The following is an 11,603-nucleotide window of genomic DNA, read 5'->3' as shown; positions in this document are numbered from 1 at the left end:
ACACACACACACACACACACACACACATATATACATACACACACACACATACATATATACATTAGGTGAAGTACAATGTGACAGTGGAGGATGCACATGGAAGAGGAGATATGTGCAATATGCATGTCCTCAATTACTTCCCTCCTCATTTGCATATAACACTCACCATGCCTCAGGAGCACAGACGCCCCATGCACACAGGCTGTCCATGAGCAGAAAGAGTCCATGAGCATAGGGTATCCCATGAGTACATGATGCTGTCAGTAGAGGGTAACCATAATTACAGGGTGCATGAGAGATCAGTAAGACTCAAAGTGAGTGCCAGGTAAGCATGTTACATCTATGATTGAGCAAGTAGAGGTGATGACAATCTTGATAACCAGAACTTGCTCTCCACTCTATCCAGAACTTGCTTCAAACATAGAAAGGAGACAGCGGCATCCTAAGAAACACAAATGACTAAGGATCTCTGTCATGTTCTTTCTTACTCCCTGTGCTTCCCTGCCTCAGCCAACCACCTATACTGAAAATGATGACATAGAAGGAAAGGGAAAGATAGGACAGCGCAGTTTAACTGGTCAGGGGAGTGTAATCCTCAGTGAGCCTTCCTAGTCCTTTCTGGCCTTTGTGTAGTTTCTGTGAAGACCAGGGAAGGAAAGGGCCTTGGAAGAGGAAAAGACAAGTGCCAACAGCGGAAAGAACCAGGTGGCTGTGAGGTGTGATGTCTGAGTTGAGGTGTTATATGACATCCTCTCAATTTCTCATACTTTTATTGTTGCGCTTGAGGTCAGCCAAATTATGTTTTATGAGTTTTGAAGTAGCCCAGGGAAAAAATTCTCTTTGCTCCAGATGTCTAAGTAATAAAAGATCATGAATGCTTTTGCTCTGCTGACCCTGGGGTACATGGGTGCAGTGAGACAAGAAAGCAAAGATGTTATTGGAGACTGGATCTGAGCCCCATCTGGGCAGCAGCTGGCAAGCAGGATCACTAAATGTATCTAAACCTCAGCTCTCTCTGTCCACATCTGGCAAATAGAGTGAGGTTCACAGACATTCGCAGACAGAATGCTCTTTGCTTCCCACTCTCAGCTTCTGACTTTGAGCCTGTCTGTTGGAGGCTGTTAGAAATACCAAGGCACACTGCTCCTTCTTCCTTCCTGCTAACACATCACAGCAAGGGGAGGTGTATTCCTGCAAAAACAACTACTATGGCAAACTGTCCTTAACATCTTTTATTTCACTGTGTGCTTCACCACTAATGCTACCAGCTTACAAAGATAAATATACACCATGTAAGGATTTTCACCAAATATAGGAACTTGAGAAGTCTCAGAATGACAGACCTTTTCTCCACCCTTATTTGTACCCACACATTGGATACTGCTTCTGGAAGATACAAAGACGCCTTTTAACCTTAGAAATAGCCAGAAGTGCTGAGGTAGGAAACATACTGCATTTATTATCAGAACTGGCCACTAGGGCACCTGAAAACGTTACTTTGACATCAGTGAGCCTCCTCTGTTAAACAGGAAAAAAAGTTCATTGTCTCTGGAGAATGTATGAGTAGCTTTGTTAGAGGTAGAGTCCATACAAGTGTTAATTATCATTATTACAATAGGTGCATAAACTTCTGTTGAGCTTTGAATGCTTGAGGAAACCTGCTGGGGAAGTCCCATAAGTCATTGCTCTAAAAATCATAGACCTCTGCTTGGCACTAGATATCCCAAAGGGAAAATGTGACTGAGGATAAAATGATGAGGACCTGTGATTGGAACATCCTGGCTAATGCTCAAAAAAACTCCATATTGTATAGTTCACATTTGTACTTTTTCTTACCTGAGGATATTTTCCCATTGATTTTTAGAGAGAGTGGAAGGGAGGGAGGGGGGAAAGAGAGAGACACACACACACACATTAATCAATTGCCTTCTGCACAGGCACGACCCGAGCTGGGATCTGGCTGGCAACCCAGGTACATACCATTGACTAGGAATAGAACCTGGACCCTTACGTCTGCAGGCCGATGCAATAACCACTGAGGCAAACCTGCCAGGGCAGTTGTGAGTACTTTTAAAATTTTTGTCTTAATTTTGTGGGTGACACAAAATTCTATTAAATTTTATGCAAAAAATTGGCAAACTAATTGTCAGAAAGAGGTAGCAATAATTAATGTCTATATGATGTCTTAGTATTTATAAAGTACTTCATTCAAAACATATTTGTTTCTCACAATAAGCTCATGATAGAAGTAATTATTATTCTACCTGTTCTATAGGTGACAATACTAGACTCAGTCTCTTATCAGGAAGAACTAGACCAGTGGTTCTCAACCTTGGCTGCACATTAGAATCACCTGGGAATCTTTTTAAAATCCTGATTTCTGGGCCTCATCCTCCGGAAATTCTGTTTCTTTGTTATGGGGTGGGGCCACAACATTAGTAACAAAGAAACAGAATTTCCGGAGGATGAGGCCCAAAAATCAGGATTTTAAAAAGATTCCCAGGTGATTCTAATGTGCAGCCAAGGTTGAGAACCACTGAACTAGACATTGGTAGGTCTGGAAATTGAACTCAGGTGTTTTGACTCCAAAGTTCATAAATTTTAACAAAATGTACAATTAAAAGTCAGATACTAGGTGTTTGAGATCAAACTGGCCCAGCACTGAGAAAATATAGTCCCGACTCTGTCACCATCTAGAGTTGCCTCACTCACTCATACCCTTTTGCTAGGTCTCAGTTTCTTCATTCGTAAAATAAGAAGACTCAGTTGAACATCCCTAAGTTGTATTCCATTCCTTAGTAATTTGATTGGTATAAAGAAAAGATTCAATTAAATAGCATTGAAGAGAAATTGTACTTCAATGCTGTCTGTTTTAGAAATGTGTTGTTTGTTTGGATTATGGGAAGTAGGAGACAAGTGGGAACACCTGAGCAAATGCCGGGACTAGTCAAGGCAAACTTTCTCACTGAGCACAAGTCCCCCAGGAAAAAATGCCTGGGCCCTGAATACAAAGGCCTCCTACAGGGATTCATGCAGATCCACAGTGGAAAGAGCTGTAGTGATGCATCCAGCACACACTCAAGTCACTGAGCCCAGAGAGAGGAGGAGGCTCCATCAGGAGGGTGGGAGTTGATACCCAGCTGAAAAATGAAGGCTTTGGAGGAACCTGAACCCACTCTACATGCATCATGTTTTTCTGAGAGGAGAGCACACTCATTAGTCATAAATAAGTCCTGTGAGATGCCTCCCACCTACCATGTGAATATTTCAGATATTATGCTTAGCCAAAAAAGAACAAAGGAAAAAGAGAAATGTTTACCGTTTAAGCTTTTAATATTATTTCTTTATCACCAGATTTAATCTCCTGAAAAAAATTTTGTTATGACATCTTTAAGTTTGTTCCTTCCTGACATTTCCAAGTGAGACCCAAATATTCAGGCAAAGACTGGGGCTTCTTGGGCCCCATCAACTCTTCTTTGTACCCCTCCTTCTTCCCATTGCTGGGGTCTTTCCACATGGGAGGTCAGGCAGGGTGCTATGAGGGAATCTGTGGTGGGGAAGCAGGTTTCCCTAGAGTCATCCGCCCCTAGGCACGCAAGCTGTTGGTGTGTACTTCTACAGTGTATAACAAAGGTTTATTGAACAGTCACTATATATCATGCACTGCTGTACACAGTAGTGGGTGGGGGAAAGATTATTAAGGCAGCTTCTATCTCAAGGAAGCCCCAGCTTAGGTGAGGATGAGCAGCTGGGTAAAGGAATCTAATGCAGCATTGTAAGATGTGCACTCAGAGAACAGAAAGGTTGGCATAGGCATGCAGGAGAGAACAGACAGTTGTGCTTGAAAGCAGAAGGAATTCAGAAAAGCCTCAAAGAGCAGATGACATTTGAGCTGGGTATTAAAAAAAAGTGTTCCACACAAAGAGGAGGCAGGGGAGGAGAAGAACCTCCAGAGAGAAAATAAGGCATGCACAAGGCAGGGAAGTGAAGAACGCTGTCCCTTCTGGGAGCCGGGAACTGTTTTTGTGGCAGGAGCCCGGGATTTATGTGTGGAAGTGGTGTGATTTCTGCCTGGAAGATTGAACATGAGCCAGAGGTGAAGATAGTTTGTATGCTATGGTAGTGGGGGTTAGATATTTTCCTTTGAGGCAAAGAGAATCCTACTTCTAGGTTATTATTCTGGCAGAAATAGAAAGAATGGATCAGTGGGAGGAAAGGCTAGAGGTAGGAAAACCTCTCAGGAAACTGTTATGTTGTATCAAGGCAAAGGAGGGACCCGTGTGAGAGAGATTTTAGAGGCAGAATTAGTAGAACTTTTTGACCAACTGGATAGATCCAATAAGCAGTATGGTCATGGGGTGTGGGATGGGGCACGGTCATGGTAGAAGAGGGTGGTGAGCCATGCCTGCCTCTTGACTGATGGGCTAACAAATACTGAGTTATTTGTTGGTATTGGGGCCAACAGCTGTGGGTAAAGCGTCTTCCCTCTGTCCGAGCCTGTCCTGCCTCACTGTTCAGGGATGGTCTGAGGTCTGTGGACCGGCAGCATCAGCACCACCTGGCCGCCTGCCCAGCTTCTTAGGCCCCACTCTGGATACTAAATCAGGCTCTGCTTCCTAACCAGATCCCAGGTCAGTTATACACACATTAAAGTTTGTGAAATACTGGTCTAGGGTAACTCTTGGAGTAACAAGAGAGAAATAGCACAAAGCATAAATAAACATGCTGAAGGGTCACATTGTTCATCACAAGAATATGGAGTCAGAGAATGATGTTTCTTTTGGTCCTGAAGTTTGTACCTGATGGGAATTATGCTAACTACGAATCTTGATTCCACTTCATATTTCTACTGCTATTGTTCGTGTATATATGGCACTTGGAGGTACTTAAAAGATCATAAAGTGAACAAAGTTATTTGGGGGCAACAAAGATAACAAAAAATGAATAAAAAATAACAAACTTGTCTTTATCTCTCTGGCATCTTTATGAACTCATTATTCCTGGGATGTAAGGAGCTGGTGAGTATAGCTTTAATAAGGACTGAGCTAAATTCTCCCAACTTCTAGGTGAGAGAATAGACTCACAGAGGTCAGGCAGGGTCACATGGTTCTGGGGCTTGGCTGGGAGCCAGGCAGCTTCAGGCATGGAGCATGTATCTTTGTCATGGTGACATCTCCTTTATGCCTCAGGAGCTGCTCTTTGCTCCAGACACAAACCTTGGTGATTGTGGCTCTTGCTTTTCAGCCTCTCATCTATTTTGTTGGTATGGATTTATTGGAATGGAAACTCGATGTAGATCTAAAAATCTATGGACACATGATAATATTTCATTGAAATTATAAAGATGATTTAGGCCAATAAAAGAAAAGAAAAAGGCTCTCAAAAATGCCTAAAGCACACCAAGATAAAGAACAGAATATGTTGCCTTTTCACAAGATCGAAATGGCATTCAGCTCTGGAAATGGGCTTAATTTAAGTTTTGACACGCACCATGAAACACTTGACTTTCAAAATCTGATGATGTATTAGTTGCATCAAAAGCATAGTGGAAGGTAGATCACATTGAATTGTCCCTGTGATGACTGGAATGACTATGTGTTAAAGCAGAGCAGTGGCAAAGAAGAATGCATTAACTCCAGAAACTCAAGAGAGATGCAGTCTAAACAAATCACAGATGACTTCAGTGACAATGTTGTTTTTCAAGTACATAATAAATGATAGGATATTCTGTCCTGAACTATTCTAATATCTATGAGCCACAGCTGTGAACAGAATTTATTTCTCAGGGACAGGACAAAGACTTTGAAATAGTCAGAAACACAACACAGCTCATAAAGTACTCTGAAGGAACAGCTATTTTACATCTCAGAAATCACTTTTGGATGGTTTCTTACAGCACGGTCCTGGGAGGCACTAACATGGGCCCTCGTCCTGGCTGCCACTAGCTGTTTGCATGTAGACAAGTTATTTTCACTGAGTTTTCTCATCTGTAAAATGAGAAGCTTCCAAACCAGACTGAAGGGGTCCATCAAACCATCCTGTGGTTATTTCTCCAGTTCCTGAGTATACAATAAATAATTATGCTCATCAACTTGAAGAATTTCTATTTGTAGCTTAAGATATCATGGTAGCAAAGGCTGAATGGTAATTCCTAAAGTTCCCATTCCCCTCCCTCCCATACCAAAATTGCAAATATGTGGTGATTGTCATCATATTCTAATTTTACCCAATTGTTTGACCTGTGCAGAAGATATAGGATTAGCAAGATACTATAGGATTAGCAAGTTTAATTATCTGGTGGCTTGAATCATAGTTGCTCCTCTAGATGTCATGTCTTTACTAGCATAAATGGACAAATTATTTGACACCTGTTATGTAGCCACAGATCTGGCCACCTCCAAACTCATATTTAACACTACATACAGCACACTTCAGAGAGTGGGATCTAACTTTGTGAGAGGAGACCAAAGTGAAAGGCTGGATGTTGCAATTATAAGTATGGGGGAGTTAATTCTTCATAGTAAGAATCTTGACCAATGATATTGGACAGGAGAGCTCCAGACAAATAGCAGATTCCAGGAGGAATTCCCTATGGCTTATTGGATACATGCATCTAGAGTGAGGGGGGGAAAATCTCTGTGGGAATTCAAGGGCATACCACTGCTGTTTCCTTCTTCCCAGTTATAGATTGTCCTGAGTTTTGGCTTCTTTGCATAGCCTGCCTGAAGTCTTCTTGCATGGCTGAACAGAAATGCCTGTGTCTTGTGATGACTTATTGTAAAGCAGTGGCTAACATAATAAACCATCACTTTGTATTGCTTCTTATCCTTCCCTTCCTCACTTCCCTTTCCCTCACTTTTAGTGCCTGGGGAATGAACTACCTGTCCTATTATTAATATACTAGAGGCCCAGTGCATGAATTCATGCACCGGTGGGGTCCGGCCGGCCCAGCCCCAACAGCTCAGATTGGGGCCCAGCCTGTTGGGAGGAGGAGATGGAGGGAGGTTGGCTGGCTGGCCCGCCCCAATCAGGGCCTGATAAGGGCCAGGTGGGCTGGGGGGAGGGGCCACGGGTGATTGGTCAGTGGGCCCCACCCCCGATTGGGATGGGGTAGGCCAATTGGGGGCAGGGATGGCCGTGGGGAGGGGCTGTGGGTGGTGGGCCAGTGGGCCTTGCCCCCAAATGGGGTAGCAGGGGCAATTGGGGGTCAGCAGCCAGGGGAGGGGCCGTGGGAGGTTAGCTGGCCAGCCCCACCCCTAATTGGTGTGGGGGGGGGGGCGATCAGGAGTGGAGCTGGCTGTGGAGAGGGGCTGTAGGCTGATTGGGGTGTTGGGGGTCCATCAGGGGCAGGACTGGCCATGGGGAGGGGCTGTGGGTGGTGGGCCAGCTGGCCCCGCCCCCAAATGGGGTGGAGGGATGAATGGGGGCCAGCAGCCTGGAGGAGGGGCCAAGGGTGGTTGGCTGGCCGACCCTGCCCCTGATCAGAGTGGGGGGGCTGATCAGGGGCAGATCTGACTGGGGGGAGGGGCTGTGGTCTGATTGGGGTGGTGGGAGCCCATCTGAGGTGGGGCTGGCCGGTGGGAGGGGCTGCAGAAAGTTGGCCAGCCAGCCTGCCCTCTATTGGGGTGGGGTGAGGTGATCAGGGGCGGTGCCAGCCAGGAGGAAGGGCCATGTGGGGGGAGAGGTTTGGCCGGCCGCCCTGACCTCAATCGGGGTGGGAGAGGCTGATCAAGGGTGGGGCCAGCTGGGAGGAGGGGCCTCGGGAGGTTGGCCGGCCTCACCCCTAGATCGGCCGGTTCACTGGCTGCAGTGGCGTCATAGTGACTGGTCGTTCTGGTCGTTAGGGCATTCTGGTCACTGCTTTTTATATATATAGATAGTGATAGTATGATTGAATAAAACACACTTTCCTTTGAGCAAATGCCGGCCCATGGTTTTCTATCTGGATGGGAGGCGAGGATTGGTGAATTAAGAAAAAGAATTGAAACACACATGCTGTTTGATGTCTTGAGATACTGTCTTAACACAACTAATAGTTATCTTGCACACGTTGATCAAGATCATTCTCATTCACCCACATAAACTTTTGATATTTTTGAGTGAAAAAGAAACTTCTAGATTAGAACCTGAAAGTGTATCACAGATCAGGGGTTAGAATCCTTTCAGGAGCAGAATATTTATTTGCGGTGAGTTCGGCAGAGACTGAAGATGAAACATCACAGCTTATGATGTTGGAGGAGGGGTGAGCAGCAGGCAGTGGTGCTCAAGAGAGGTTTGTGTGTATTTCGGGGGAGGATAAAATAATGGTGGGGGAGGATCTTACGTTACCGATATCAAGCCTTTGCAGTCTTGCTGCATGTTTCATAGATTTAACCTGTGCTGCTGTATATCTTTTAGATTTAAGTAAAGAGCTTCTCTAGAGTGGTTAGCTAAGTCAAGAGCATGCATCTAGGAAAAGGAATCTAGGAAGGTGGCTCCCAGCAGGAAGTCATACTGCATTAATTGTCACTTCTCTGCTTATACTCTGGGGAACCAAGGGGAAGGAACTGGCCTGGCCACTCAAGGGGCAGGACTTTGGAGCACCAAGACCGAAGGAATTCAGGAAGGGGATGGTGGTGATCAGTAGCATCAGATGCAGCAGAGAAAACTGTGTACAATGGGATTGGGCCTTGATATGTGCATTTTCTTAAGGTCCCAGTCTCTATTCATGATAAGCAACAATTTGTAAAATTGGCATCACACTTTATAAAACCCAAAGTTGCTTAATATTTATATACTAGAGGGAGGTCATACTTTTTTTCAGAATCATTAAAGACCTCCTGGTGAGGAACAAAGATAGTAAAAAATAGACTAGGAAAAAAAGGGAAAAGTCTAAATGCGGATATTTCAGCATTCAAACTATTTTACCTTAGCCTGGCATCAAATATTTGACAGGGAATGCAAAGTATTCCTGATAATCTCTAGTTCATTATGTTTTAATATTAATATGTAACAACTTTAATTACACATATTTTACTTGACTCAGTTTGTTCCTTCCTACTTCATCTACAGCCTCTTCCATAGAGGCAAATCCCCAGAAATAACACAGATGCAGGTGATGGCAAATACATGAAAGAGCTCTGTTCTAAATGTTTATTTCACTCCAGTGGTTCCCATACTTATTTGGCCTACCGCCCCCTTTCCAGAAAAAATATTACTCAGCCCCTGGAAATTAATTTTTTAAAAATTTTAATAGCAGTTACTCATCACCCCCAAATGCACCTGTGGCCATCACCGCCCCCCTGGATCGCTGCAGCACCCACCAGGGGGCGGTAGCGCCCACTTTGGGAATCACTGTTGCACTCAAAGGCTATATAACTCATAGATAGTCTTCCAGATGAGGCCTCAAAAGCCCATTTAATCCATTTTGTAGCTACTCTGAAAGAGCTGGTAAAATTGGAGATCACTTGTGTGTTAAGCCTGAGTTCCCCAGGGATCCAAAAAGCCTCTGGGCTTTTCTCCTTGGGGCACTGGTAGTGGGAGAGGGTGGAAAAACAGAGTCTCACACCTGGTGGTAGGAGAGGTGGTGGGGTTAGATGGGCAGATGAGCACCTGTCATTCTGTGGGGAAGGCTCACCAGGCAGAAAACTGCCTGAAAATCTTTATCAACTTACTGCTGGTGAAGACCCTGTAAAGCAGATTTGCTCAGAAATAGAAAAGGTGGTTGGATGGGTAGATATTGTAGAGTAAGCAAAACAGTGAAGTAGTGTGTTTTTTCTCTTCTTGTTTCCCCCTTGTTTTATAATATACTTGCCTGAGTTTGACATTATTTTTAAACTGTCTACTCCTCTACTGGCAAAGGAGAGTGTGCTGATATGCAAATCTGGGCTGGATTAAATGCATAGGAAGGAAGGAAGTTATCAAGCGATATCCTGTTCTCCCTACACATAGTTTCAATTTTCATCCATTTCCCCATGCTCCTCAAAATTTTAAGTTCTTCTTTTTGTTCTTATTTGGAAAGAGGTAACTCTTTGCCTGGACAGACTTGTTACCTGTAGAAAAGGACACAATGCAAGGCATTGAGAATTTGCTGCTTCTCTTCAATAAAGGAAGCATATTGTATAACTTTATAGAGCTTAAGCTGAGAAAATAACATTTTCTCTATGCATTCATATCCTATCTAATAAAGAGGGAATATGCTAATTGACTTCCCCGCCCTCAAAGATGGCAGTGCCCACAGCCAATAAGGAGGGAATATGCTAATTGACTGCCATGCCCTCAAAGATGGCGGCGCCCACAGCCACAAGATGGCAGCGCTCAGTCCCCTCAGCCCCGCCAGGGTGGCAGGCGCGTGGCTGCTCTGCACGCCTGCCTCCGGAGTCCCCCAGTCTCCTCAACCCCCCAGCCGCCCAGGGCCACCCGAGGCTCAGGTAACCAGGGCTGGTTGAGGCTTGTGCTGCTGGCAGTGGCAGCAGCAGAGGTGTGATGGGGCATGCCTTCCCCTGATCGCTGGGTTGCCTCCCGCCCCTGAGGGCTCCCAGACTGTGAGAAGGGGCAGGCCGGGCTGAGGAACAACCCCCCTCCAGTGCACGAATTTCGTGCACCAGGCCTCTAGTATATATATATTAGAGGCCTGGTGCATGAAAAATTCATGCACTGGAGGGGGGGGTCCCTCAGCCCGGCCTGCGCCCTCTCGAAGTCTGGGACCCCTCACTCCTTACCGCTTGCCTGCTCACTGGTCCTTACCACTCGGCTCGCTGCTCCTTAGTGCTGCCATGGAGGCGGGAGAGGCTCCCACCACTGCCGCTGTGCTCACCAGCCATGAGCCTGGCTCCTGTGTTGAGCGTCTGCCCCCTGGTGGGTCAGTGTGTGTCATAGCGACCAGTTGTTCCACAGGTCATTCTGCCATTTGGTTGATTTACATATTAGGCTTTTATTATATAGGATATATATATGCCAAAAGGAATGTTTAAGTTTTCTTCCTTTACCCTTCAGAGTGCATTCTTATTAGAGATCTGTAGGACTAAATAACAAAGTTTGAAAAAAGTGATTTATTGTTGGAAAAACTATATTGGGTTAACCCAACCTACACTTAGACCGGGCAGCATACAACTATAGAACTTACTGCAACTCTGTGTCCCAATGCCTGTGCTGTATGTAACACCCATTTCTCATGGTTGATGCACAATTTAACCTGTCAAAGCTTCTTACTTACAAGACTGTTTCTATTCTATTTTTAGTAAGAAAGCCTCTTGTGAAAATGTGATACCCAGATAAGAAGTATTTCTTCTTTTGTTGCTATACTCCAGAGGTACAGCTCAAAAATCAGTGACAGCTGCCTATTAAGAAGACACTCTATCAAAATTAAACAATTTAACATTTTGGCTGTGAGATGTTCCTATTTTTAATACAATTGTCACAAAGTTGTATCACCAACTATAGATAGGCACATGGTTCAGTTGTAAGCTGCCAGAGTTAGCACTAAGTAGAGACCATACCCAAGGGATCAGATCTAGTAGAAAGAGAATGAAATTCATCTATGGTTTTGATGGAATACCCTTGTGGAGTTTCATTTGTCCAGAATTCAAGAGTGGTTTTCTTAAAGATCTGTGTCTGTGTTAATG

The sequence above is a fragment of the Myotis brandtii genome, unplaced genomic scaffold (assembly GCF_000412655.1).
Source record: "Myotis brandtii unplaced genomic scaffold, ASM41265v1 scaffold153, whole genome shotgun sequence".
NCBI classification, from domain to species: Eukaryota; Metazoa; Chordata; class Mammalia; order Chiroptera; family Vespertilionidae; genus Myotis; species Myotis brandtii.
This window is presented reverse-complemented; position numbering follows the sequence as displayed.